We start from the raw sequence: 27,857 nt of genomic DNA, 5'->3' as shown, positions 1-27,857 counted from the left end.
AAGGTCATAATTTAAATTAGCTGCTGTTGTTTATAAACTATCAGTCAAGGTCAAACTATATTCTAAAACAATGTATCGTCGCTGGTGAATAAATTTACATTTCAATATCACGTAATGAAAAATATACAAAAATCTGACAAACAATTAAATTGAAATAAATATATATTAAATCAAATATAGTTAAATCAAATATACATAACAACTGATCGGCCTGGTGTCATTATACTGTGACTGGGCAGGACAAAATGATACATGTCTGAAGCATGATGCCACATTACTGGGAACCACTATAATATGACACACCGCAGACATTATAACGACATGACTGAAATTGTTTTTAAAGCTACTTTAAAAATCCAAATCACACAAATAAACGCATATATTTATTTCGTGCATTATTCCACAGAAGCATGTGAAGGATTACAGAGTAATATTCCTAGTTTTGTGATCTACATAAATAAAAAGTAAATATAATTTATTTATTTTAAAACCTATAAAATAACTCGTTTAGGGATCAAAGTGTTGACCCCAAGTATGTATTGGCAGCAAAGATGCTAGACATAATGTTAGCATATTTCTCACCATCTGGTAGTCAAACTTGTACAACGTGCGAATGACATAAATGCTTTGTAATGAAGATACAACACATATTTAGTGAATTAAAATTAGACAGCGGGCTATTTTGCTGTTTACGGATTTTTTGTATCTCATGCATTGGTTGATTACTAGAGTATATCAGTGTTGATGATTATAGACTTTCGTCTCGGCTTGACATACATAAACAATGGGTACCGGGGAAAAGTCTAATCAGTTCGCTAATTCATTATGAATATTGATTCAAAGTAGCAACCAGTATTGCTTATGAAGAGAGCTCTCCTTGTTAAAATATATTTAAAATGCGTGGTTTTGACATTGACCCCATAAATACATTGTAAGAAGGTAATGTAGAAATAAATTGTCATTTGTTCGAATAACTGATAAAATGTGAACATTGGGTTTTTTAAACATTGACATATATGGACGAATATATTGTTATATGTTCTCTTGTTGATGCTCCGTGTATGTATGTGTGTGTGGGTGGGTGGGTGGGGGTGGGGGGTTACGAAAACGATAACAAGGGATTCTCAATTAGCAATGACGAAATATTATAATAAAAAATAAGTTTATTTTATGCAATTTTAATAAGTTGAGGACACTGTGGTCAAAAGTGTTTACTGGACATTTCACATAGGTAGTAGGAGGCTGAAACCTCTTATAACGCTCCGTTCACGAAATATTTGAAAGAATATATAAATTGTTTATACTTTAACTTCTCGCAAGCGAGGGTCCAATTCGGTAGCATATATATATATATATGTATATATATATATATATATATATATATATATATATATATATATATATATATATATATATATATATATATATGTGTGTGTGTGTGGCGTAAGTTGTATATACAATCCTACATCATATGCTTCTTGATATTTATCTTTTTCATGTTGTGTAAGACTGTCTCAAAGTATGCCTACTTCCGTTCCAAAATATGCTCCACTAAAGCGCAATAAAGATGCCGCAATTCTTTCCTAGAGTAGTATATCGATCTAGAGCCAAGCTTTTCTTCATTATATCTTGACTATATGTGTACCAGATAGGTTTCATCAGTAGTTAAAGCTAAATGTTTGTGAGGATATACCTGAGGAATAACTGTGACGGTAATTGCAAGGTCAGAGTTGTGTACTTGAGAAGTATGTCTTGATAGCATCTGCTGATCTTACGATGCATAAGTTTTTCGTTCAAGACGCTAATAGTCACAGCTGAGTCCTTGTCATTTACTGGCAGAAAAGTATGATCAGGATATAATATCGGACTGATATGGTCAACTCTTTTTAAAGAATAAATGTGGTTCAAGTATAAATAAGTGTCGAAAACCAGCCCTGAAATTCCGTCGTAATCAACTATAACTTTGTTTACCAATAGTTGATGCTATGTTAAAAAGATAATGGTGAAGCTAAACTAGCAACAAGTACAATGAAGTTTGTAAACTTAATATTCCTGTCTTTGTCGAGAGTATTGCTCTTATCTGGATTTTGATGACTCACGATTTTATATGACAGTCCGTTTCATAGTAATATTTAACATTACATATTGCTTTATTGTCCTAACTCTGATTGTGTTGTGTATCGTCATGTTTCAATTGATATCACTTATGCATCTAATATACCTCGATCGATCAAAAAGATTCAATTTATTTGAATGTATTTATTGAATAGTCATTCGTCAAGTGTATATATATATATATATATATATATATATATATATATATATATATATATATATATATGGCTTCTGTCGGCACGTGGTTCGGGTTTCTTATATGATTCGTTTTTATGGAGAACAGAAGGATTTTGCTCACCTGGGCGTTAATTTGGCTGCCATGTATTGTTGAAATATGGTATTTTATGCCACCTCTGTTTTTTCATATTATGCTCTTCGATGGGCAAATTCACGCAGTCCATTATCTAATTATGGAATATTTTGTTTTCGTGATAATTCAAACTTGTATAAAAAAGATATATACAAAATTCATATTTCGCCATTGTATCATAATAAGCCAAAGGGGTTTCTTTGCCGAGCCAATGTCCACCCAGGCGTGAATTCTGCTAGAAGTCTCATGTTTCCCATTTAATCTTCAAAAGACTTCTATACATCTGCTGTTGTAAGCTGGAAATTCCAAACACGTCCATACTATAAATAAGTGTACTTTAATTAATACTTGATCACAAATCTCCCAACTTCACAGTTGCCTTTCGACCTCATAACTGCACGGTTTCTCCTTATTCCATTTATGTAACGTAGCGCCAGCATTTCAAGCTGTGAATATATACAACTCAAACACCCAATACAGGCAACTGTTTTTACTACGCCACCTATGGCCAGTCAAATCGTGATTTTAAGCCTCATTTCGCCTGTAACTCTAAACCATATTTACCATCATTGCAACGGTAAACGGCGTCTCCCGACGACGGATCAGCCCCTCTACATTATTCCATTGTGCATTATACCAGTCCCCTATCATAAATACGGCGCATGGAGTCACACATTCAGTTCACATAATTCGATTTTAATAGGGACTACTAATGCGGCTCTAACCTGAATTCACTAAAACTAGACCATGTCATTATGAAATCTCACTAACACTTCACTCCGTGACGTTTGCCCTTAGTAACTGGAAAATTATTCGGGCTGAGGATTTTATCCCGATCACCGACTTCGCATAATCAAATGAGCAATCGCAACAAAATCTAAGAAATCCTTCAAATGGAGAGCCGTTAGCACTTGCGCATACTCCTAATTTATTACAGCATTTTGCATTTAGATTATAGCGGATGACAGCGAATAGCTAATATTCTGTAAATTTAATATTTTCCTTAAATTCATCAATGGTTTGGCTGTTTATTTACTTGAGTTGTTTTCTTAATAAATATTGTTGTTTGACAGCTAGCCTTTGTCTTTGCATTAATAAATTACCTATTGGTCTATCCATGTAACAGAGACTAAACATTTACATTGATTGTCTTATTTAGCCTTTCGTTATTTGAAAACCGAGGTTTATGATCGTTCTTATAGAGTATTATTCATACTGTTTACATTTCATAATAGAAATACAACTATACTGTTATAAGCACTGGGGTTTAACTACCATGTGAATCCGCTACTACCTCCGTGAACCCGGCATGAGTTCCATTATATCAAAAAAACTCCGAGGATCTCAAGACAACAGTCATGAAATGAAGCATTCTTAAAAGCAAATAGCTACACTTTATTTTCTATCTAACTGTCTAATTATCATATATCACGAACCTCTCGTTTCACAATAGCACGGGATTTATTTCTTCACCTTTGTATGACTCATCAGTAAGCTTCCCCAATCCGAAGATTGCTGTCTTACGTCATGCACAACGAAACACTACAAAAATAACATAATACAAAGATTAATTTCTATCTCAGATTACTAAACTTGGATATATTAAAACTCGTGATTGCTGTACATTATAACGTCTGCTCCTATCGATCAGTTAATTGTCTTCAATATTAACTCCCCAATAGCAAAAAGTTATTAATAAAATCTAACTATACGTAAAAGGTTATAACACTTACCCACCCACATACACTGACACACAACCGTATGCATACATGCTTGCATCTGAACTTTCGGCTTATTAAAGTTTGTACATGACAACGTAAAGTGTTTTTTTTTCATTGACTGGATATAGCAATGATATTTTAATGTGATAGCAATATTGTAGTTTTTTGGTGGATTTCGAAATAAATACTGATGCTGAACAAATAAGAATTTCTTACAGTAAATGTGTCTTTCCAAGTGAAATGTACAACATTGAGATTTCTTTTAATACCCGGTTTTAAAATCTTTGGGCCTTTCATATCCCATAAACATCTAAACCAATTTCCGTGACGGAAGAACAATGTATAAAAAGCACATGCCTAAAATGGCAAGAGACGTCAGAGACGTATTTAGTGTTTTGATTTTATTAAAAATGGTCTGCAGTGAAGACTTTAGAGCTAAAATCAAAAGGAATTCTGTTTCCAACACAGCTGTCAAATCTCGGCAATCTAGCACTTGAAACCGAACGTCGTGTCATTCTGCATCGCGTTTAACAACATACAAATTGCTAATCGATTGTGCATCATTATGGCTGCAAGTTCATTGCAGTTTGAAGAGTAAAACAGCAACCAGCAGTTATCAACCGTTCTAGTACCATTTCAGCATCTGAAAAGCTCACAAATTAAACAATATGTTTGTGACCAATATGCAAGTTATTGCACTTGATAACAGTACGAAAAATAAATGATTGTGTAACGCAATAACGATTTTCTTTCCTTAAAATCGATTCCAAAATACTTTTCAACCAGACTCGAGTGCCAGATTGCCAAGAGTTTGCAAATTTGTTGAAAATTTTAATTAAATTTGATATTAGTTAAAGATCTCACTAAACAGAATTTTCAGTAAAGTCGTAACCTGACGACTGTAAGCTATATTAGAAAGTAATAGACCTGCATTGAAGGCAAGCTGGCAGCAGGTCTTGCATAAATCAACCAAGAGTTACCATTTTTGACACTCGAAACTGATACCAATAGAATACATGTGTTACTAAGGCACCTACGGATCATTTACGTCCGAATGTTTAAACGGATTGCAAAACAATTATCTTCGTAACAGGTACACATGTGAATCATTACTTCTGAGGGCGATTTTTATTGGTTCCCCCTCACAAAAGATTTTTACACATCATACAGTAACAATTGTGCAATAGATGATAAAACATCGACTTGACGTAAGGAACTTGGCGCAGCATCTACAAGTGTGTGTTTACACACACAGATATATGGTGTGTGCTACTTGTTCTTATGTCTTCGTTTACAACATAGATTAGAGTGATTAAGTGTTGTTTATGGGAAAGTCTGATTCGGGAAGATATTTCTCAAACTGAGCAATTGGCCAGTTGGTGGGAGAGGACGCCATAATATAGATTACTCACGTAACTTTATGATAGCATGGATTAGTTTAAAAATTACCCTCCTCCAATTTCTTAACAGAAGGCATCTTCTGGATGTTCTAATGTGTACGTGTTTAGTGTTTTGAGATAGTACTACTTATTAGTAGGTATTTGCGCTTAGGCCACCAGAGCGGTCTCCGCTTGGAAGTTACAATATTTATAAATTTACAGTATAAGATTGCTCTTGTTTCACATGTGTTTGAGTCATTAGTGTGCCTATTATAAGCGAAATATAAGTACTTCAGGCCATGCACTAAAAAACACACCCAAACACATTAATTATTCCTATCTCAAATTAATTACTCAAGACGTATGCCTACAATATTATTATGGCATAGCGAATGACAGGTATCTTTTTTCTAACGTTCAGGTAAGTTGTACGTGTCTAAGACTTCTTTTTATAAAACAATACAGGCATAAATATTTACTTCCTTATCCATAACAAATTAGACCTACCGCAATATATAAAACGTCGAGTTTATGAGTTGCTGTAAATACTGCACCTAACTGGGGTAAAATTGACGAGTGTTCAATGCTTGGAGTTAATCTAAGATAAAACATTACGCCTATTTCGCTCTTAAAGGTTAGAAACTCCGATATCCACTGTGCGCTAATAGACCTAGGTAGGACGGTAAGAGACAAGTATTTCCGGATTTAAAGAACCCCATGTGTGACTTCTAATGGGATTTCTAATGCACTCCATCACGCCAGAAGTAAAATAAAGGAAGCATGATATACATCATATACAATGCAGCCGTGAATATTAAATATTTGATATTTAATCCCAAGGTAATTCAAAACAACAATTTGCGTGAAGTCCGTGCAAATCTTCTCAGGCAGTGCACTTAAATAATATTCTCACATAATGCTAATAAAGATGGTATGACCAATATATATTACCTTTGAAGGAAATATAACACAAGATACTTTACGCATTTGAATGTTTATACCTTTCCAATAGCGTTAGATCGGTGTGCACCCCTCATTCATAAAAATACACATCGAGATTCCTTAAAGTACTACAAACTTTACAGACAATAATAGATACGCAATGCGTCCCGACCCCACCCCACCCACTTCACTGAACCTATGAGGTGGAACAAATTTCTAAAACCGTTGTGCACATCTACAATCAATCACAAACCAAAATAACAAGTTTTCAGATGTATATCTCCAGACTTCTAGCCCCAGACTAACATAAGCCCCACCATATATCTGAATATTTTGAAATAATAATAATAATAATAATAATAATAATAATAATAATAATAATAATAATAAATTATATTTTTGCTAAATACTACTGAAATTGCTGATATATGAAATTCCACACTAATCAAAATCGAAAATAAAAAATGGTTAAACCTGCTTATATCATGGCTTGTATCAAAATCGAAAATAAAATACGATTAAACCTGCTTATATCATGGCTTGCATTACTGTGAAATATTAAGCACATTAAGCCACGGATCCAACAATCCAGATTCTATCCGTGATTTCTTTAAAGATTCGGAAAATGGTTTCACTTTAATTTAGTGCCTATGCCTTATCTATGCTTTATCTAACACTATAGCGGTATATTGGGTGGAGTCAGCTTGCTCCCCAGCCTACATTAAGACAATGTACCTTATCATGTGCACTAGTGTGTTATTCTCTTCCTTGGCTATAACATAACTGGGGTCAGTCATATTGACTTCTTTCCAAAGTGCGAACGTTTTCGATGACTGAGGAATGAAGGGATTATAAGAATTCTGAGATAAAACTGAACGTTTCTGGATGATTACTTTACGGGTTCCCTGGTGGTGTACGAATCAAAATGGCTATAATCCAGTTTAAAATATCATCATGAATGAACATGATTTCAGACACTTCTCGCAATCAACGTAATCCGTCGTGCTTCATGTTTTGTTAGCTATTACCTGTATTTAATTTTCTTTGCTGGAATCAACCGTGCTGCATCTATGATCCATCCTTAGGTGGGTAACCTAGTGGTAATATGGCCGGGGTACATACTTGTCTTAGCACCATATAATTTCCCCAATACTGATGTGCCTTAAACCTCTGTTTGTTGCATTGTTAGTCATTTTCGCAACTATTCTTTCATTTGGTGAAACCTTTTCTTTGCCCTGCGATTTTAAAAGGGCTTTCCTAACGTAAACACCATATGCAGTTCATGTAAATATCCAAACAATGTAACACAAAAAAGTGTAATATCAAATTTCAGAGAGGTCGCTCAGCTTTACAGTTCCTTTATGTACATGATGTGTTCCGTTTAAATATATTTCATTTCCAATATTGATCTCCTAGCTTAGAATAAATCTTACTCCAACAATCAATTTAGAAGTTAAAATGGAAAGAGGAACAAAATGAATATTATGGTTTCATACACTTATATGTCAACATGCGCAATTCAGTGAGAGAGAAAGAGAGAGAGAGAGAGAATGAGAGAGAGAGAGAGAGAGAGAGAGAGAGAGAGAGAGAGGGGGGGTGATTACATTAATCACTTTTAATATGTTTGCAAATATTGGTTGAGATTTTATTCAGTAAAAGGAATACACTGAGCAACTGATCAACATGAGTATCTTTTTAATGAATATTGCAGTAGTTCATTGAGTAGTGAAATTATGAACATAATTTATTTTTGTGGCGCTAAAGGGAGATGACAGGTTTGAACAAACCTCTTACGTTGTTCCTAAGTATTTGCAAACAGATATGTAACTATATGCATTTTTTATATTTTCACCATAAGCACACAATGAAGTATGCCTAAGCATCATAATGTAGATCACTGCAGTTATTTCTATTTCTTGTATACATAATAGATCTTTTATTGTTATCAACTAAAACCTACGCAGGCACGTGTATGGTCTTAGTCTGTTTTTTTTCCCTTGTCGACCTGTTATATGCATGCGAAACATGGATGGTGTGCATGCACCATGTCTGGAAACTAAATCATTTCATATGGGCTGCATGTGGAACATTATGAGAATAAGATGGCAGGACAAGGTTCCATATACTGGGAAAACATTTAAAGCATCAATAGTCAGACGATGAAATCCGAGATGAGATGGGCAGACCAAGTTAACTGGAAATCACACTAGCGGCTACAAAAGACGTTCTTCAATATATAGCTGTATGAGAGAAAACGATAAGAGGAACGCAAGAATAAACGTTTCAAAAACATTACCAAGTCATCATAGAAACGCTGCAACACTGACCCTCTGTCTTGAGATCTCAAACAAGATCAATCCCCCTCAGGTTATAAGCTATATCTGAGGAGAATTGCAGCGAGGGCGCAGAAGCGCGAGCAACGTTAATATTGGAACTGCAGGACGATCCTTATATATTAATCAGGCAACCTTAAGAAACATCTTCCGTCCATTGTGCTACAGCCAGTTCAGTTCACAAGTTTATATGAACAGCCATTCATATGCTCAGAGAAACCAAGCCAGTTAGTGATGTTACGGTTATCTTCAAACTCTAGAGACAAACAAGAAGAAACAAATTCTGAAGATAGAACAGTTATTTTCAGCTTTTATTTAATCATGGAATGTATTGCATGCATGTTTTGAAGAGTTTACAAATTAATTTCTAATTTTTCAAGCTTTTTTGTGTGGCCATAATTTGAACAAAAGGATTAATTTTTCTAAGATTATGTGAATTAATGTCATTAACCTGTGGTGGTAGAAAGTCAGGTAAAAACTGAGTCGATGTATACAATTTTGCGAAAAAATCACAGTTATGACATGTTCGCCTACATGCCAAGGCAGGTCAGTCATCTTTACTTTCAACACGGTAATATACCTAAGATGATGTACTGTAGATATGTTGGAATAAAACCGGATTGACATTTGGATATATTGATCTCATGAGTGTATGTGGCTGTAGAGATGAGTGAAATCAATTTTATCCATAACTATATCAACACAAATTAATAGTGGTATAAGTCTATAAGTCAAAGGGTCAATGACATTTTCTTTAATATATACTGGTATTACTTTCGCGATTTCCAAAATGTTCGATCTCTATTTTTAACTGAAAACACGTTTAATAAAAAAGAGTGGACTTACTATGGATGGGATCGTTCTTTTGGGCATATGGCGACAAAGCTTATACAATTAGACGCATTGTGCCTGGACGAGGTACTTAGTACAGTAAAACCGTATATCATTTTGTTATTACTTTTTATATCAGTTCTCAAGTGTATATCCGGTAAAATGCCATTGGCGTCGTCAACCGTCTCTGTAGTAGTAAAAAGGAATAATACACTTTTTTTACATTAATATATTCTGTCTGAGTTCCGGTATTGTGCTTAAGAACGTTTTCTTTTACCAAAGGCGCACATGTTTCGAATAGTCTTTCGAGTTTGCACAAATATAATCAATATTCTCCCAGCTATTAATCACATTTGTTTGCAATATTTTCCGAGTATTGTCCTCGCTGCACATTTGTTTACCCATTATCTTTCATTTTTAGTAATGATAGATATTTTTTCATGCAATACCTATCCTTACTTGTTTCACGTATTATTACGAACGTTTCCCAAGCTGGAGGCACATGTTGTGTTTTAATGTTATCGACAGTAAAGATGCCTTGGTTTATCAGAAAACATCGATCACAGATAATGTGTGTGTGTGTGTGTGTGTGTGATTCTGATTTTTAATGTAGCTTTTAAAACATGTTCAGTCATATCGCTGCGATGTCTCTAGTGGGGCAGTTTATAGTGATGTCTAGCACTGGTATGTCGTCCCGCAGACATGTACTGCCATGTCCTACCCAGTCACTTTATTCTGACACCAGTCATAACACCAAGCCCTTAATGCTGAGCGCCTAGCAAGGTAACTCTAAGTATCACTTTTATAAGACTTTGGTATGACTTGGCCGGGGTTTGACCTCCCGCATCCGAGTCAGACACTCTAACCAATAGGCTGCCCGAGCGGTCCGACCCATATAATATTGAGGTTATCGTTGGGGTATCTATGTTGTTTTACGATACACTACTTTCCAAGCATAATGGTGACCATTTACAAAATAGCTTTTTTAAGGAATCTCGGTCAATAAAATACTGACGAGTAAGCAAGTGGACCTATGAGAAAACACAAACAAAGGTTTAACCGTCTTATACGTAAAAAAGCAAAGTGATGAACTGTCACATGTTCACCTTCTCTAGTCCACATAATCAAGAGTGAAGGATAATTAGATGTGATAAAAAGTTGTGTGGAGGCCTCGACGTTATTTCACATGAGTAGTATATATGTGTCTATCCAGGACAAATGATCCAATTGACATGCACACAATATCGTAACTGTCTTTTTTAATACAAACATTTCCCATATCCCGACACGATATTACACATAGGAGTTGCTTGTGCCAGTAACAATGCAGAACTGCTCGTCTTTAAAAATGAAAAGGCCTAAACTTTGCAATATATTGTGGAGTCAAGATTTGATAACGAAATATCAAGCCTGTGAGAATAGCTGACAAGGAGATGACAAAATATGGTAACATGATAATTATAGTTCAGTTTGGTGGCCCTAATGACTACATAAATGGAATACACCATTACATTGTAATACATATTCGGTAGCCAAGGTTCCGATAACTCTATCTACACCTCGACATATCTAGCAGATATTTCTGAACTTCGGGTTGGAAACTGCATCGGACGCGGCTGCAAGCAATCTCATTCAAATTTAAGTTATTCAAATTGGAACAATGTTCCTACGTATCGAGACAATGGGAGCACACAACTTGAATGGACTCATAAATAACCATTTTTTTTCACCAGTGTCTGTCTGTGTACGCACAACTAACTTTCACTCACATACACTTGTAATGCTTGCCTCTGGTACATAATCACATTTTCGATGTTAAACTTCAAAAGTATCCTTTTTATGTCAATGTACAACGCTATTGGTTAGTTGGCATTACATACTAAGGGAGTTAACACATGAAATCCAACAGATGTCCAGGGACATAGCATCAATATAGCTATTTGATCCGCCAAGGTATAGATAGGATTATCGGAACTTTGGCTAGCGAAGATGTTTGAAATAAAACAATTTTGAAAATAGGGGTGAGCTCGAATAAACAGCATGAAAATGACAAATGCATTTATAAAGAGATGATTCAATTATTCGGTGTAAAATAAGGATTATTAGAACGAAAAAGTCTATGGTGTAAAGAAGATAAAAGGCCCGACGAAGAAGCACCTGTAAACTTTAATGATTATTCACATCTTTCAAAGGTCCCTTACGTTATATTTTTGTGATTTCGAAAGTCTCAAAGTAAAACAGTGTCCTAAGGGTATATGCAGCACACAGACAAAAAGTGTCTGGTACAAACAGAGAAAAACATTTGATTGGAGTTCTGTTTTTAACAAAAGTCAGTGCATGAGATGCAAGCCAACGGTTTATAGGACCATTGATTGCATTTTGATATTGTATTCTGCGATAGTTAATATTTTAAAGCAAATGTACAAAGACCTATGCAACCCTATGTGAACGGCTAGATACTTTTTAATTTAACATCTGTATCTAACATTTGTTAAAGAAGTAACAAATTAAACAGGTGCGTGAATATGTCTCAAAGGATAACACATCATGTGAAAACAGAAAGGTCCGGCTCATAAACAGTGAAGTATAAATTTGTATTAATATAAATAAATATATTTGTTCTTTCATGCCTTATGCCATCAACATTTTCATGCCGATACATCTACAAAACGACGCTGGTGAACTTGTAAACGTGTCACTTAGCAATGATTTCATAGAAGATAGTCTTAAAATGGCGGGATATAAACAACAGTCAAAAGAACAGTAAGGTCTGACCTTACTGTAAACAGCTTTATATTCATGAAATTCCAATGACAAAAACAGGCTAAAAATGTTAGTGATGAAACATTTAAAGAGATCTTGAAACTTATTATAGTCATGATATTGGAATATCTGAGCGAAGACATTTAATAGTTTTGCAGAGTTTAATGAACAGCTATCCAGACGATAGAAAAAATATTTCCTCATTAAACACTAAAACTACCAGGACAATAATGGAAAAGTACATAATGATGGCGAATACCAAAAGAGAACCAAGGTCTATCGTGTTCATTATGTAGATAACAGCACTACTTATCTGGCCGTGATCCAATACACACCGGTAAAGAAACTTAAGACACAAAATATAAGAAACAAATTGTATATGCGAACATATATTTGAAATACATGATAATAGCGATATTAATTCCACATTAGAAGTTGATATAAAGATGACATTATAATTCCGTCATCATTTTAAACGTTTTCCATTAGCTCCTAAATAATGTACCAGACAAAGTTACTTATTAGACTTGTAATACATTTTTAAATGGTTAAAAGTCTACAAACATATCCATGACAGAACTATTGTTAGAACAAAGACATGTTCGTTATTCACTAATTAAGCATAAAGCTTTAGATACAACTGGGATTAAAACTGTAAAACAAAAACACTGAAGTTCCTTGAATATCAATCTTGACTTTAATCTTATACTAAACTGAAGACAACATTGAGGAAATAAAATATTTAAAGTAAGGAACAACAGTAAGATTAAGTATCAAATAAATATGCTTAAATGTATGCCGACAACTATACTGCTTGCAAATAGAGTATTGGTTCATTTGAAGACAAATTTATAACTATCCAAAACCGTTTCAACTTGGATGACACTAGTGACTATCCAAAGGACAAATTGTTTGATATCCTAAATTGAATGAAAGGTTTGGGGCCTTTTCAAAGATGTGCTAAGCCGTGTTCCACTTAGAGAGATCTTTGGGTTAAGTTAACAGTGTATTCATTTCAGAAGGAAAACTATAAAATGAAAGTATGTAAAGCAATTTGAAAGATACGACGGAACACAATTTAAAATTTGAAATTAACATAGATTGCTTATTTTATCAAAAGGAAAATTATCATGTGCTCATGTTACATAGAACATACTGTATCGAGCCGTATAGCATTAAACAATAACATTGTCTGCATGCGACATTCTTTCCTCAAAATCCTAGAATAATACATGGTACCTTGTAACAGAAAAATACCTTTGGGAATGATACAGTTAAAATGTTTAGATAGTATCCAGCACCTGTATTTTATTTCTTCCAGCACGCCAGTGTTTGAAAATTCTTGAACGCATAACGTTTTATTTCTTTCCAACACCCACGTTGTTATGTACTTTCCATCGCCCGACTTTTAAATGCTATCCAACACCTCATACACACAATCTAACATGCCATGTATAACGGAACAACATCCAGTACCCCACATTATGCCATCAACACAATGTGTAGTGACCAATTCCCAGTTGATCTACTATCTAACACCCTACACAATAATATCAACATGCAATGTGTAGTGACAAATACCCTACATGAACTATCAGCACGCCGTGTTTATTGACCAACGCCCAGTCATCTACTATCCATCATCAGCATTATACCATTACCACACCGTATACAGTGATCTATATCCCACACGTCCTATCCAGCAAGCTGTATGTAGTATCCATATCATCTACTCTTCGACAAGTAACGCTTAATATCCAACACAACATGTATAAGGACTAAAACCCCACACTATACCATCAGCACCTTATGTGCAATGGGAAATACCGAGTCATTTACTTTACAACTTCCCACAACATAGCATCAACACGATGGGTGCAGTGACCTTCTGCCTAGTCCCTGGCCTGTTTCCATGCCTATATGCAGTTACCACATATTTATGCGCCCGGTGCGAGCAAATCCATTATTTCAAAAAGGTGGCAGACTGGTTGTCGTCTTTTTACCAGTATGCTGAAATTTTAATAGTACGGCAATAAAACCTTTACAATATGGCGGTCTTGTTATTTGTGAACGACGTTTCTAGTACACATGTATTAATAGTCTTAATAAAATGTAAGTTCTCTTGTTTGTATTTTGATGGTCCTTTGTCATAGATTAAGAGACAATCAAGCAACATGTTCCTGTGAATTCGATAAATACATGATTGGCAATTAACGTTACCTTAACTAGGTGTAGTTGAAATTATTTATACATCGCTAATATTGCAACAGTATTCAATGTAAATTAAGCATTTGGATCTCATCAAACATTAGTCCATTTCTCCAGTTTATCCTAAATGTATGTATATATATATATATATATATATATATATATATATATATATATATATATATATATATATATATATATATATATATATATATATATATATATAATTACATTTCCGTCTTTCAATAATCAATTTTGTCCTAAGTGCTTGAAAAGAGGAGTTGAACATAAAATACAAATGTGGTAAAATAAAGTTTATGCGTTTGTTCTCTCTTTATTGTGCAACCATAATGTCTCGACATTAAGAAACCGTTATACTTCTTTTTTTATGAGGTTGTTTCACATACGGCTATGTTGCGATCGACAACGACGCATCCTCTGCATTACGGCAGACAAAACTGAGGTATGAAGTAAACTTTTGTCATGTAAAGTAACATAACTTAGGTATAGGCCATATTGTATGTATTTATAACGTGTAGATATAATTATCTCTATTATGGCATATACAGCTTTAATGAAATCCATACACCTTTTAGATGAAAATAAGTATGTTAAGTATGTACTTACTCAAGATAGAGTTTTCGATATGAACGAGCTTTTCGTTCTTCAGGTTTGGTTCCTAGTTTCACAGACAAAGGCATCGTGTCGAGGATTTATATGTTAATGTAACAAATCTATTTTTGATTCAAACATGACTATAAGGGTGTATGTTTTCCGTGGTCAGGATCAAATAGTTTTCTTTTGCGGATATGCTAGAGGACGTAATGGTGAACATTCCTATAAATCTTGTCTCTGGTTTGATAAGATTGTTTTTTTATATATATCAAGTACCATCGTATAATCGGATGATTGTGGTGCTTAGAGGTTAATTGGACAGGATTTATGTGGGATAAGACATAGTTATTTCGACCGCTGCACTAATATTTATGCAGAAGTAAGGAAATACTGATATCATGACGAAGGTGCCCTTGGGGTCAGCACACGCGCAAAACAAATATCCGTCGGCGATCATATGCTATATTATTAGTTTATAATCAGTTTGCAATAAATGTTACGATGGTTGCCAATGAATTAAAACTTCACTTAATGTCATATGGAGTACAAGCTATGCCACGAGCATCACCTAACTTCCTAATATTAGATGATAGCGTTTCATTATTGCTCAAAACGAAGTTCGATGCGACGTTACCTTTTGGGGTTTCTGAATTAATAATGTTTAGAACAATTTTATTAAAGGTTATACCTTGAAGAAATATCACGGCTCTTATATGTCTTGTTGATATTAAAAAATAGAATACATATGTCAACTATTTCATTGTCAACTACTTATTAATAATTAGTCATCATAATGTTTCCATGACGTCACAAGGCATGACACGGATCAGTCTGAAGACAATTCAGCTGCCTACAAATCCATAAATGCGCTTTTATAAATAGCTTTTCCGTTTAGACCTCAATTGTTCTCAAGTGGGCATACGGGCAGTTTTCGACTCCTGTGTTCAGCAAACATCATCAACTGAAAGAATGTATGTAGGCTTGTTTTATTATTTTATTTCCAAGGAATAAATCGCTCATTTGCCGACCATATATATATATATATATATATATATATATATATATATATATATATATATATATATATATATATATATATATATATTGGGACAATAAGAACGGAAGAAGTAAGGTGACGTCATGGTACTGGAGATTGGTAACGATGGAGCAGGGAGTTGACCTCAATTGGGCGGAACACTGGCAACAACGCTGCAAGTGGCTGACCTGAATACGCGCTACCCTTGGTATAGACAAATACAGTATAGACATACACATATATAACACATATACATAAATTGATGAACAATGTATCATACAAACAACTATGTAACCGACTAAAAATATTTAGGCAAGAAAGCAAATCTTTTCGAGGCATATGAATGGTCCTTAAAAAGGGCGTTCGAGTTTGTTCTATTTTCATACAAACCCAAAATATACTATCCACACATGGGAAGAATAAAAAAATTAGTTATACTATCCACACAAATGCACGCGAAATCATACAAACACATACTCTACTATCCACGCAAACGTACGCGAACGCATTCAACCATATATACACACACACAAACACACACACCACTGAGGTAAGAAGAAAAAGCAAACCAAAATATACTATCCACACAGACAGATGAGGAAAAAACAAATATACTATCAACACAAACGTACGCGAACGCATACAAACCACAAATATACTATCCACACACAGGAAGAAAAAAAAAATATACTATCCACACAAACCTATGCGAATGCATACAAACCACAAATTTACTATCCACACACAGGAAGAAAAAAAAACAAATATACTATCCACACAAACGTATGCGAACGCATACAAACACGCGCTCTACTGTCCACACACACGTACACGAACCCATACAAACATATACATACCCACGCACACATATAACACACACCACAGAGGCAAGAAGAATAAGAAAACCCAAAATATACTATCCACACAGAGGGAAGAGGGATAACAAAAACCAAACACCTCTCTCTCTCTCTCTCTCTCGTGTTTGATAAAGTTCAGAATATCGGAATAAAAAAGATTTTTTGACAGGATCTGGAGACCCTTACATAAGATTATACATTTTCTAACGAGACCGCAGTAACCTAATGTCTGAAGAAATGTTGTTATTCTGCAGGAAAGGCACTATGCTCATCTCTCCGTGGGTGTTGATTCGGAAGGCCATGTCATCTAATCAATCTGGCAAATGCAATGACCATTTTACTGCCGTGATGCAATGAGGTCAATGGTTTAGGACAAACGGTACTAATGTATGGAAAAAAGCAGCCAGCCTGGAAATGGGTGAACATAAAAGAAAGTATACATCGGTTAGGCTGACCAGGATTGGTTAACAACGTAAGTTATGTTGTAGGAAAAAGAATCTTTTGAGAGCTTATCCTAGTTGTAAGTGAAAAATAGTCCTAACAAAGGTAGATATCACCAAAAGGCGTTTCAATTTCCCACATGTGATCACTTCATCTAACAATAAATCAATGTCTCCCTCTTTTGTCGAACTATGTATGTTATATGAATGTCGGTATCTCTGAATCTGTGAATATATATCTGGATGCACTGATTAATGGATCGATGGATCGATGGGTTCATCTTATAATGTATTTGTTTCCGTTAAAGTATAAAAATTTGCAAGCTTGCATGTGAGTATATCATTTAGCTTTTTTTCTCTCTCTCTTTTCTCTCTCTCTTTATATATATATATATATATATATATATATATATATATATATATATATATATATATATATATATATATATATATGGAGGCATTCTCTGAGGCAGAGAATCATATATACCTTTATCAACGCTACCTAAAAGATAGACCGTTGACCCTATCATCCATTGGAATGCAAAGCTACTTTGGATACTGGCATACAGCTGTAGATTCCTTCTCGGCAAGCGATATTTGTCATCTATGAACGTTATTTTTATCAGATCTTCCAAGAAGAAAATGCATTATTTGGAAAGAGCTGTGGTAAATGCGTTGTTAGAAAATTATCAAGCAACAACTAATCGAACATAACAATCTGAGCACGTTTGTCTTTGATTCATACAGATATTTATTGAAACGTCACCAGGTCAAAAGTCACATATGCAAAATAGGGAAATAAAATAAAGCCGTTGTGTACAAAACAAAAATATTTACCTGTACCGCATTTGTTTACTATCAAGTGTATTTAGGTTAAAATCATAAGATATTCTCTCAATCTGGTTCCTTTTCTTTATTTGAGTATTTTTTCCTTTCGACAGAGCCTACGAAACTCCACAACATCCATCAATTGTAAATTTCCCGAATGATTCTATTTTCATTCTAAATCCATTCAGTTTAAAGACAAAATAAAAGAACCCAGTCTTGCCGATATAATATTTGTTTTAGGCTTCTCAGCAAGTTCGTTTTCAAGGAAGTTTAATCAATTAAACTGAATAAATGGACTAATGACCGTAAGCTTGAGTTAGAAAATGTAAACAGCGTGCACTTAAATGTTGTATCTCAATGAAAAGAGCTAAATATGATAACATGACTTAAATTTTGGAGATAGCAATATGAGATAAATATAAATTATTTCTACACTGATGTACAATTAACAAATGCTACAACGTATCTCCATTAATGAGTATCATAAGGCTGTCATAACGTGGCATTGCACATTATCAGATTAATAAACAGCTAATGATCACTTTTATTTAGTTTCTTATCGTTTCAAAATAGGTTATTTTAAAATGACAAAATAGTCGCAGGTTTTTCCTTGTCGTGTTCGTCGCATTGCATGGAAATTCAATTTTCTTATTTATTCATCTATTCGTATTTATTCTCTGTAAAGATTGACATCGATATAAGTCGAGCAAAGAATATCTATGAAGTATGACGAATAGGCACTTTCTGTTTAGAATTGCTTTTGTTTGATGAAAACCAATATGGGCTATTTTTGATGAGACAAGAGATCAATTTCACAATAATTGCTTTCAGTCAGTTAGTCATTCTGAAGCTTAGAAACGCTTTTGTTTGATCGGTAGCAAGTTGAAATCGCAATAGCAATGCAGTTAAATAGAAGCCTTTTCAAAATGCATTGAATAAAACAATCAGAACACTTTTACTGTGATATATACAGTATTTTTTTCAAAATAATTATAACAGTTGATATTTCACTCAAAATGACGTTATTGCATTAAATATACTAGAGCAAGATCAATTTGATATAAGTTCTGTCATAAAAATAAGTCCAGTTATCTCACCATCTTCCAACGCATTCTATACAATATATCTACAATAAGTTAACATGTAAAGAAAACTTCATTTTAGACACACACACACACACACACACACACACACACACACACACACACACACTTTAAAATAGATCAGACTCTCGCAATAACGTCTGCTAGACATTCTCCCTAGGATATTGCAATGGGGGGGGGGGGGGGAAGCCACATATGTTAATTTGACAAGTTGAAAAGCAATGTACCTACAGACTCTGAAAATACAATATGTCCACCAGCTGTAAAAATCCAAATCATGTCCTCAAAAGACTTGAACCTGGTTGAGTTTAGCACATGAAATGATTATAATTTAACGCAAGGAGTGGACTCTTACAAATAATAAAATATAATCCTTAAACTTCTTCTCAATATATGTATATAATGTCGTGACTGCATCAGAGGTCTTTTGTGATCCAACCTTCCTAGGTCTGTAGGTCAAATCTAATTCAATTCACATTGATTATCAGCATAAATGAATCCATATAACGTACAAATAAGCTGCAATAGCTTGTCTGTCTGAAGGAACGACGGTAGTCTCTTTAAATCTATCTAAACAAGTTATCTTTGGAAGATGGTTATTTACGAGATTACATCTAATTAAGTTAACAAGCGGTGGGTTTTGCTCTATCAACCAGCTGACTGCTGAAATTCCATACCATCAGCGGTACCACAAATTAGTGCTAATTAGAATTGTGATGCCCAGTTTCCTATAATCCCTTCATACATTAACGCAAACTAATAACGCGCTGTTTCGTTACGCTAAATTGCGTCCTTGGTTCCTTGTAGTAAGTGCTGATCAAACTCCTTGACAGGTTTTAACCGCAGATTCATCTGTATGATTGTATGCTTATTTTTCTACACACCTTTTAATTAAAAATTATAAGTTTATATTGAATGTAGGTATAAATAAATGCCTCTGTACTTATTCTACATTGTCAGAGTCATTATTTTAAATACAAAACATCCCTAAGGACAAACTATGGACTCAGCTACCTTTACCTAGCAAATACATGCTCCAAAAGGTCACCTTGTACCAGAGTTGACACTGAATAGATAATGCTAACAGTCAGAAAAGATGTCGTTTTACGCTGTACATTGGCATGACATGTGTCAGTTTTCCCCAGAACGTGCTGCTTATCCTCGTGAATACAGTGTTTATCAGATCGTTCCCACCGAACATACACGCTGCTGCAAAATAACAGTTGTTTACTTTTTTTTATCATTATTAAGAACCGCTCCTATTTAATTATATATATATAAACATTAAATCAACATGGCATTTAAAGCTTTGGTATAAAGCTAATTGATATACCAATGCTATTAGTATATCAAATTGTGATCAGCCCATGGCGCAATAATATGAATATATAAACATTCTTTCAACTGCAGACCTATAGATCAATGATGAATTTCTACTCATTCATTTATCATAAATGACATGAAAATAACTATACAAAGTATTAAGAGTCCCTTATTTCTAAATGAAATTAAAATGGTACACAATTTCATCGGAATCCTTTCTTTCTTTTTTCTTCTCCATTCCCCTCTGTCTCGTCGTCCGTAAGGGACAAACACAAAGAAAAAATCTGGAGTGAGAGAGGAAAACGTGGCACTGGACGAAAACTATACTTGTACCAAGTAACCTACAGTAATCTGGTTCGTCGTAATGGCATGTTTACGCTTTCTCTGGGATATATCAACAGTGTATATAATATATATATGATACATAGTTGCAATCGCCAGTCGACACTAGGCCTACACGAGCTTACACAGACTGTAGCGTATTTAATGCTTTGTTGTTGTTCTTAAGCCTATTATAATGCTCTAACGCTCGATTATCAATTATTAAATATAAAAATGTCCAAATGGTCGCCCCCGTCTCTCTCTCTCTCTCTCTCTCGATGTAAGGCGCATAGGAAAACGTTTAAATCAATGATTAATCATGCTCTCAAATAATCTTATTTAATTCCAAAAGAAAAACGATTGGGCAATATCCCCGTTGCAGAAAGGAGAGATCTTTACTATATTGGTTATTTCGTAAATTCATTAATCTCAACTTATATTCTGTCCCTTAGACGATGGAAAGTCGGCCCCAACTTTTTAAAATACGTTAAAGGCTTTGTAACTGCTGCATCTCCTTATATTCGACGAGTCCGTTGTTGTTGCGGAAAGCCAGTAACTTTATACTTCTTGCGTGTTAGTACTGTTACGATTTCTTTAACTATTGCTACCTAGTCTTATTTATCTCTGCAAGCGCCAGGTGTTTGATAAATAGTTCATCTTTTATCAATGCTGTTATGGAATGGAGCCAAAGTTAATAATAATTTGTGTGTAATTTCCTTCGTGAATTATTGCAAGTACCCATCTGCGCTACCTACTAATTTGCCTTAACTGGCGAGAACTTTATAGAAATTTTAATGTTGTCCGGAGAGTATAGGATCCTGTGGAGGTTAAAAATGTGAATTTGGGCCACTGTTTGAGTTCTGGGGGATTCAACACTGTGGATGACATTTGTGGCGGTTTGAGTCCATTCAACATAGTATACTTGGAGCACTGTGCAGGTTATAGGGAAATTGGGGTTGGGCCAAAATGCGGCTTATTGACTTTATTACAAATTTTACTATAACCATTTAGTGAAATTTAACATTAAGGAAACTACTATGTGGATTTGACATGCTGGGGCCTGCATAATCCTCTGTAGAATTACATCATTAGAGCTAGTATAGCCGTCTTTGGACCCTTCAGTAGGGTGGTATTTACTACACACTACTCTTCTACGCTTTTCTGTGCTTTTGAATGAAATTCAAATCTGGGTGTATTATACCGAAATACGAATTCGAACGCCAGAACCAGCATGTATTATTAAATGTTATTTAATAAGGCGTATTACGTTTATTATAGAAAAAACGACGAGGAGAAAGGGTCGTATCGATAATTTGTAATTTCCATACAACTAAAAGTGTCATCCGTATTATTAATTTTTCATAATACTACACACATCCTGGTCTATGTTAAACTCACAAAAGCGCCAAAGAGTGGTTCATAAATACTTAAATGTACATGTTACTTCCTTCTTGTTGTCTTAACGTGTCTCTTACTACTTCTGTGTGGGTCGGTGGTTCTTCCCTGGGTTTTCCAGGGTTCTTCCTCCACCAGTTATACTAGCCGCCATGTATAGCCTATCTTGTGCTGAAAAATGGCGTTAAACCCTAGAACAACAACAACAACAACTACTTCTGTTACCAGCTGGTCTGTTCAATACTGGATCGAGCAATTCTCATAGAGATGAAGTCATCATATATGTCCACCTTGCAAACGGTCGTTGAAAAGGATTGTTTCACTATTTTTAATTGTTTTGGACAAAGGTACACCAACAACACAAAGAGTAAATGGATCGCAGCAACATCACTGTTGTCTAAGTATTATGAGATGATTAATATCGTGAATGAAAAATTCGTATAAAGATATTACTAACAATAACACAAACTAATGTTGTCAACACTGCTTGTTTCATACATGTATTCATAGGTAGTTAAATTGTAAACAAGTTATATGTGCATAGATTAAACTGAAAAAGATTGCGTAAGCGCAACACATGAAGATCATGACACAAAAACAAAAGTAAATGCACGATATATCAAACCATGCGTATGCAAAACACTGATTTTAATCTATTATACATAGGCAAACCACTCTAGACTAAACATGTAAATATGTTTTCTTCCATTGACATTGTGACCAATAACCTCCACACTTGTTACTGGTACGCTACATGGAGAAAACGTGACATCAGACATGCTCCTTATCCAAAACAATATATCACATTTTCGAAATTATGTTTCTCTACACCTTTTTAAATAAGTTCAAAGTAAATTTAAACTGTCTCACCCAAAAAATAGGTCGTGTATGTTTTCATATATTTTCTTATGTATAAAAAGCAAAGAAAAGGCAACCCGACACACCTTTATACTGCAACCTCTGCATTTAATAATTGCTATCCTATCGGGATGGCCGCTATATACCACTGAAATCAGTATTGCATCGAAAACTTATAAAATCACAGATATCGCGTTTTGGTTAGTGAACGTATCTGGAAGTCATGGCCCTCCATCCTCCCTCTGTAGTAAGATCGCCTTGCTACTGACTGAAGGAGATACTGTCTGATTGGATCGTCTTTCCTATCCACGTGATCTCTGATACTGTATGCATAGCGTGACGTGGATACTAAATATTTATTCACAAAATGAATTTGTATCCATTATTTTGTTTATATGTTACTGTCCAGATGCAAAATCGTAGGAGCATACATCTTTCTATCTGTGGTGTTATGTTTCCATGCCGCATATATAGGCTTATTGTTTAAGCAACCATTAGCTAAATGTTTGTGTTTAAGTATCATTTTGAGCACAACTGACAGTTATAAGGTCATTATACTCGGCCAAACATTCTTCACACTAGTAAATCTGTTGATTGATCTTGTATCGTTGATAAAGGACAATTTAAAGGGCACATTGCTGCAAAAATGTGCGCATTTATAAATGGAACTGATTAATCGCGATGAAATATAGGTTAACAGATTCGAATAAAACCCGTTCTCTTCAAATTACAAGTTTGGCTAGAAATTTTACCTTCTGCCTTTTTCTCCCATCCTTGTGTTTGAACTTACATTGCTTTCTCATTGTATGGAGTGTAGAAGCATGAAAACAACACTAATTTTGATCTTCCTTAAACACATGATCAGTGTATTCATTTATAACCCGAAGTTTCAATTCGAATTAAGAGTGAAGAAGAAATATATATATTTTTTCCGAATTTGATATTTCAACTATCAAGAAAATGAAACTCACTCCGTAAATTAATTTTAATAAAAGAAAACTTTATAAACACTGAGTTAAAATGACACTCAGCAGGAAGCTGAGTATTGAGGATTCAAACTGGCTGCCATTGTTTAACAGGCTTGAGGCAGCTGCCCTGGATTCTTGTGCCGTTTCTTATTTCGTATTTGTTTGTTCACTGAGTTTATATACATTGGTGGTTTCGTCATGCAGTGGTATCTCTGTTAGTGTGTATCTTCACTTGTTTTATGTTGTTTGGGCATTGGGGTTTGGGGGAGATAACTATTAGATTTTTTCTCAGTCGTTTTGCAACACCAGTACTAGACCCGTTTATGTTCTGAATATCACGTGATACTCGCCAGTCGACCCATTTATGCTACCATAGACCCTAATTAAATGCATTAAATAGCAACTCTTTGTCGATCGATACTATATTGTGAATTAGGCTTAACAACTTAGGACTACATTCATCTTTCCTTAAATGTGAACGGCTGGCGATGAGCCAAAATTTGTGATATAATAATCCAGCTACTCCACCAAGTAGTTCCCATGTCACTCCTGCATAGCTAGATTTGGTGTCATCGCAAAGAACTCAATAATTCACCGCCTTAACTAAATAATAACTTTCAATTTCGAACACACATTGTTTGAACTGGTCCAAACCTCACTCAAAATGGAACATAGCTTAGTCATTTTTTTACTCTGCCTCTGCCGCTCCCCTCCTAGTCGAGAAACCACACTCACCGAATCTCTCTCCTTGGAGCAGTTTCCTAACCTCCTGGAGTATGAAAATTCGATAGGTGGCAACCTGAATATTATTTTTGATTTCAAGTTTGACTTGGACTATCCGGAAAATCAATACACATCTAAATTCCTAAATCTTCAACCTCAGTCATTTATCCAAGACACCAATAAACATGGTCACATTTTAGACTGGAATCTTCATAAAATATTCTACAATCTTCTTTGGTGTCTCGCGAACTTGCATCAAATCAGCCCTGCATCATATGCCATCTAACCGTATCAGTCCCTAACCCTCCATCTCTGTTTGCTACTAGGATAATCCTCCGTATGTTACATATAACCTAATTAATTCATGACATCAAATCAAAACTAACATCGTGATGTTTTCCAATATTTTCATGTGTTATCTAATATTGTAAAGCGCTTAGACCTTCTAAAAATTAGACAATGTAAAACGTCCACATTATTATTATTATTATTATTATTATTATTATTAACGTTACATTTAATTTGATTCGTTTTGCTCCTGGGGCATTTATCGTTTTCATATTGTAATTTATTTAATAATTGTTGATCTCTTTGATTTATTTTTCATAATGCGAATGAAAAAGATGGCTTTCTTAAATAGACCAGCTCAAATCTGTTTTTTCCTTGGTGGAATACTCACTGATATACCAGTATTACGAAATGAAAACTATTTCCTTAATTTGTATCGATCTATAACTGTATTTTTCCTGGCCTGACAGATAATTTATTTAAACCACCAAATATTTGTAGACACGTGGCATCTATTTAACTTTACACGCCAGTGTAATTAACTGCACAGCCACTCAGAAGAGGTCATTTTTCAAATCTTCAACAAGGCAGTCCGTTTCTTGTTAAAGTTCTAATAAAACAGCATATATACTATACTGGAATTTCCTTTTACTCAAATATTAATGGTTGTGATATAGAATACAATATTCAAAGGCTGTATCATTATGTGCGTGTAATGAAAACAATATGACTACGTGACTGCACGAAATTTTTTTTTCCTTTCAGCAGAAAGATATTTTTAGATACTTTACGAATACAAATTCCCATTGGCTGTTAATACAGACTCATTTGCTTGTACATTTAAATACGGTAAACTCTCGTTCCAACGACATTCACTAGCACAGCTAATATTTGGATTCGAGAAAGAAAAAGAAAAAAAAAAAAACAATGTTAAATTTTCTTTTGTGATCATCAGAATGAAATAACTCTCAATTTCAGCAGCAATTTCCAGGTTAAGAAAAATACATCGTTCAGCTGGTAGAGCGTTGGACTCACAATTGAAGGTTAACCTGTTTGATACTCGATCCAGACAGCATGGAGCTGGTGCCTCTTTGTGTCCACGAGAAAGGCCCAAAGCTAAATAAAATGCTGGGGAAAAAAAACTGTTCAAAGCAAACAACCAGCAATCCATCCGGTCTCCTGATTAATGTTTACTTTCCCATCAACATTTGATGGAGATGTGAACATGCTCATGTCCTGCCGTGTTTCAGTGTTAAAATATAGTCTGAACAAATTCATTTTAGACTCTTCCTTATTATTGACAATTACCGATTGGAAAACGATAAGACAAAAGGCATTTTAAATCTTTGACAAAGGTAGAAACGAAATATGTAGATATTAAAATGGCCTACTTTCGACATTTTAGCTTTTTTTGTATCAGTCGGAGGTGAAAAAAGCTTTAAAATCTCGTTTGCTTTTCCAGGATTAATTCATAGTAAGAGTTATAAATCTGTGTTGGTTGTTTAATGTTAATTTGATTAATGAATGATAGGTGATATATTTTAAAAAAATGTGGTGTCATAACTAAATAAATACGTTCATACATACATACATACATACATACATGTTGTTGTTGTTATTGTTGTTGTGGGTTTAACGCCATTTTCTCAGCACACGATAGGTTATGCATGGCGGTCAGTAATAATGATGGAGGAAGAACCCGAGAAAACCCCGAGAAGAACCACCAACCCACGAGAAGGTACTGGCAAGCTTTCTCACACATCCACATTAGCCGAATCCTAGACTCGGGGCCCCACATACATACATACATACATACATACATGCATGCATGCACGCACACACACACACACACACACACACACACACACACACACACATATTCATACATACATACATACATACATACATACATACATACATACATACATACATACATATGTACGTACATACATATGTATCAATCGATGCTTGTATGCTTGCCTGTCGTAAGGAGCTGGCGATATGGGCTACCGCCTGGGGCGCCAAGCCGGAAGGGGGCGGCAATTAATAGAGTTTATAATATCTTTTTTTCTGATAATGAGCCTCGAATGCGACACTCACACAGAGCAACATTTCGTCCACCGCAAACATGTAACGGCCCTGAAGGTTGTTGTTGTTGTTGTTGTTCTAGGGTTTAACGCCATTTTTCAGCACTAGATAGGCTATACATGGCAGCCAGTATAACTGGTGGAGGAATAACCCTGGAAAACCCAGGGAAGAACCACCGACCCACGAGAAGCTACTGGCCCCTGCAGGTATGTATGCATGCATGTGTGTATCATTAATATGCATACATACACATGTTCGGTATAATGGTTGAAATGACCGACTTAGTGGCAAAATTAGTTGTTCAACCTTTGTTTCCGTGTTGATCATGTTAAACTTATTATTTACCTGGTATATTAGTTCTTTCTGATTGTTTCTTTCTCATGTAACAATTTACCGCCCCGTTGTGCGATTC

General features: G+C 34.8%; 1 protein-coding gene across 1 annotated transcript in view; it reads left to right on the top strand.

Moving 5' to 3' along the window:
* The window catches only part of LOC149786746 (pyrokinin-1 receptor-like), a 206,954-nt gene that overhangs the window by 60,326 nt on the left and 118,771 nt on the right, over positions 1 to 27,857 (top strand). The gene's annotated exons all lie outside the window — the stretch shown is intronic.

This window comes from Sinohyriopsis cumingii, chromosome 12 (assembly GCF_028554795.1).
Source record: "Sinohyriopsis cumingii isolate HCF-2022 chromosome 12, ASM2855479v2, whole genome shotgun sequence".
In the NCBI taxonomy this organism is placed as follows: Eukaryota; Metazoa; Mollusca; class Bivalvia; order Unionida; family Unionidae; genus Sinohyriopsis; species Sinohyriopsis cumingii.
This window is presented reverse-complemented; position numbering and strand designations above follow the sequence as displayed.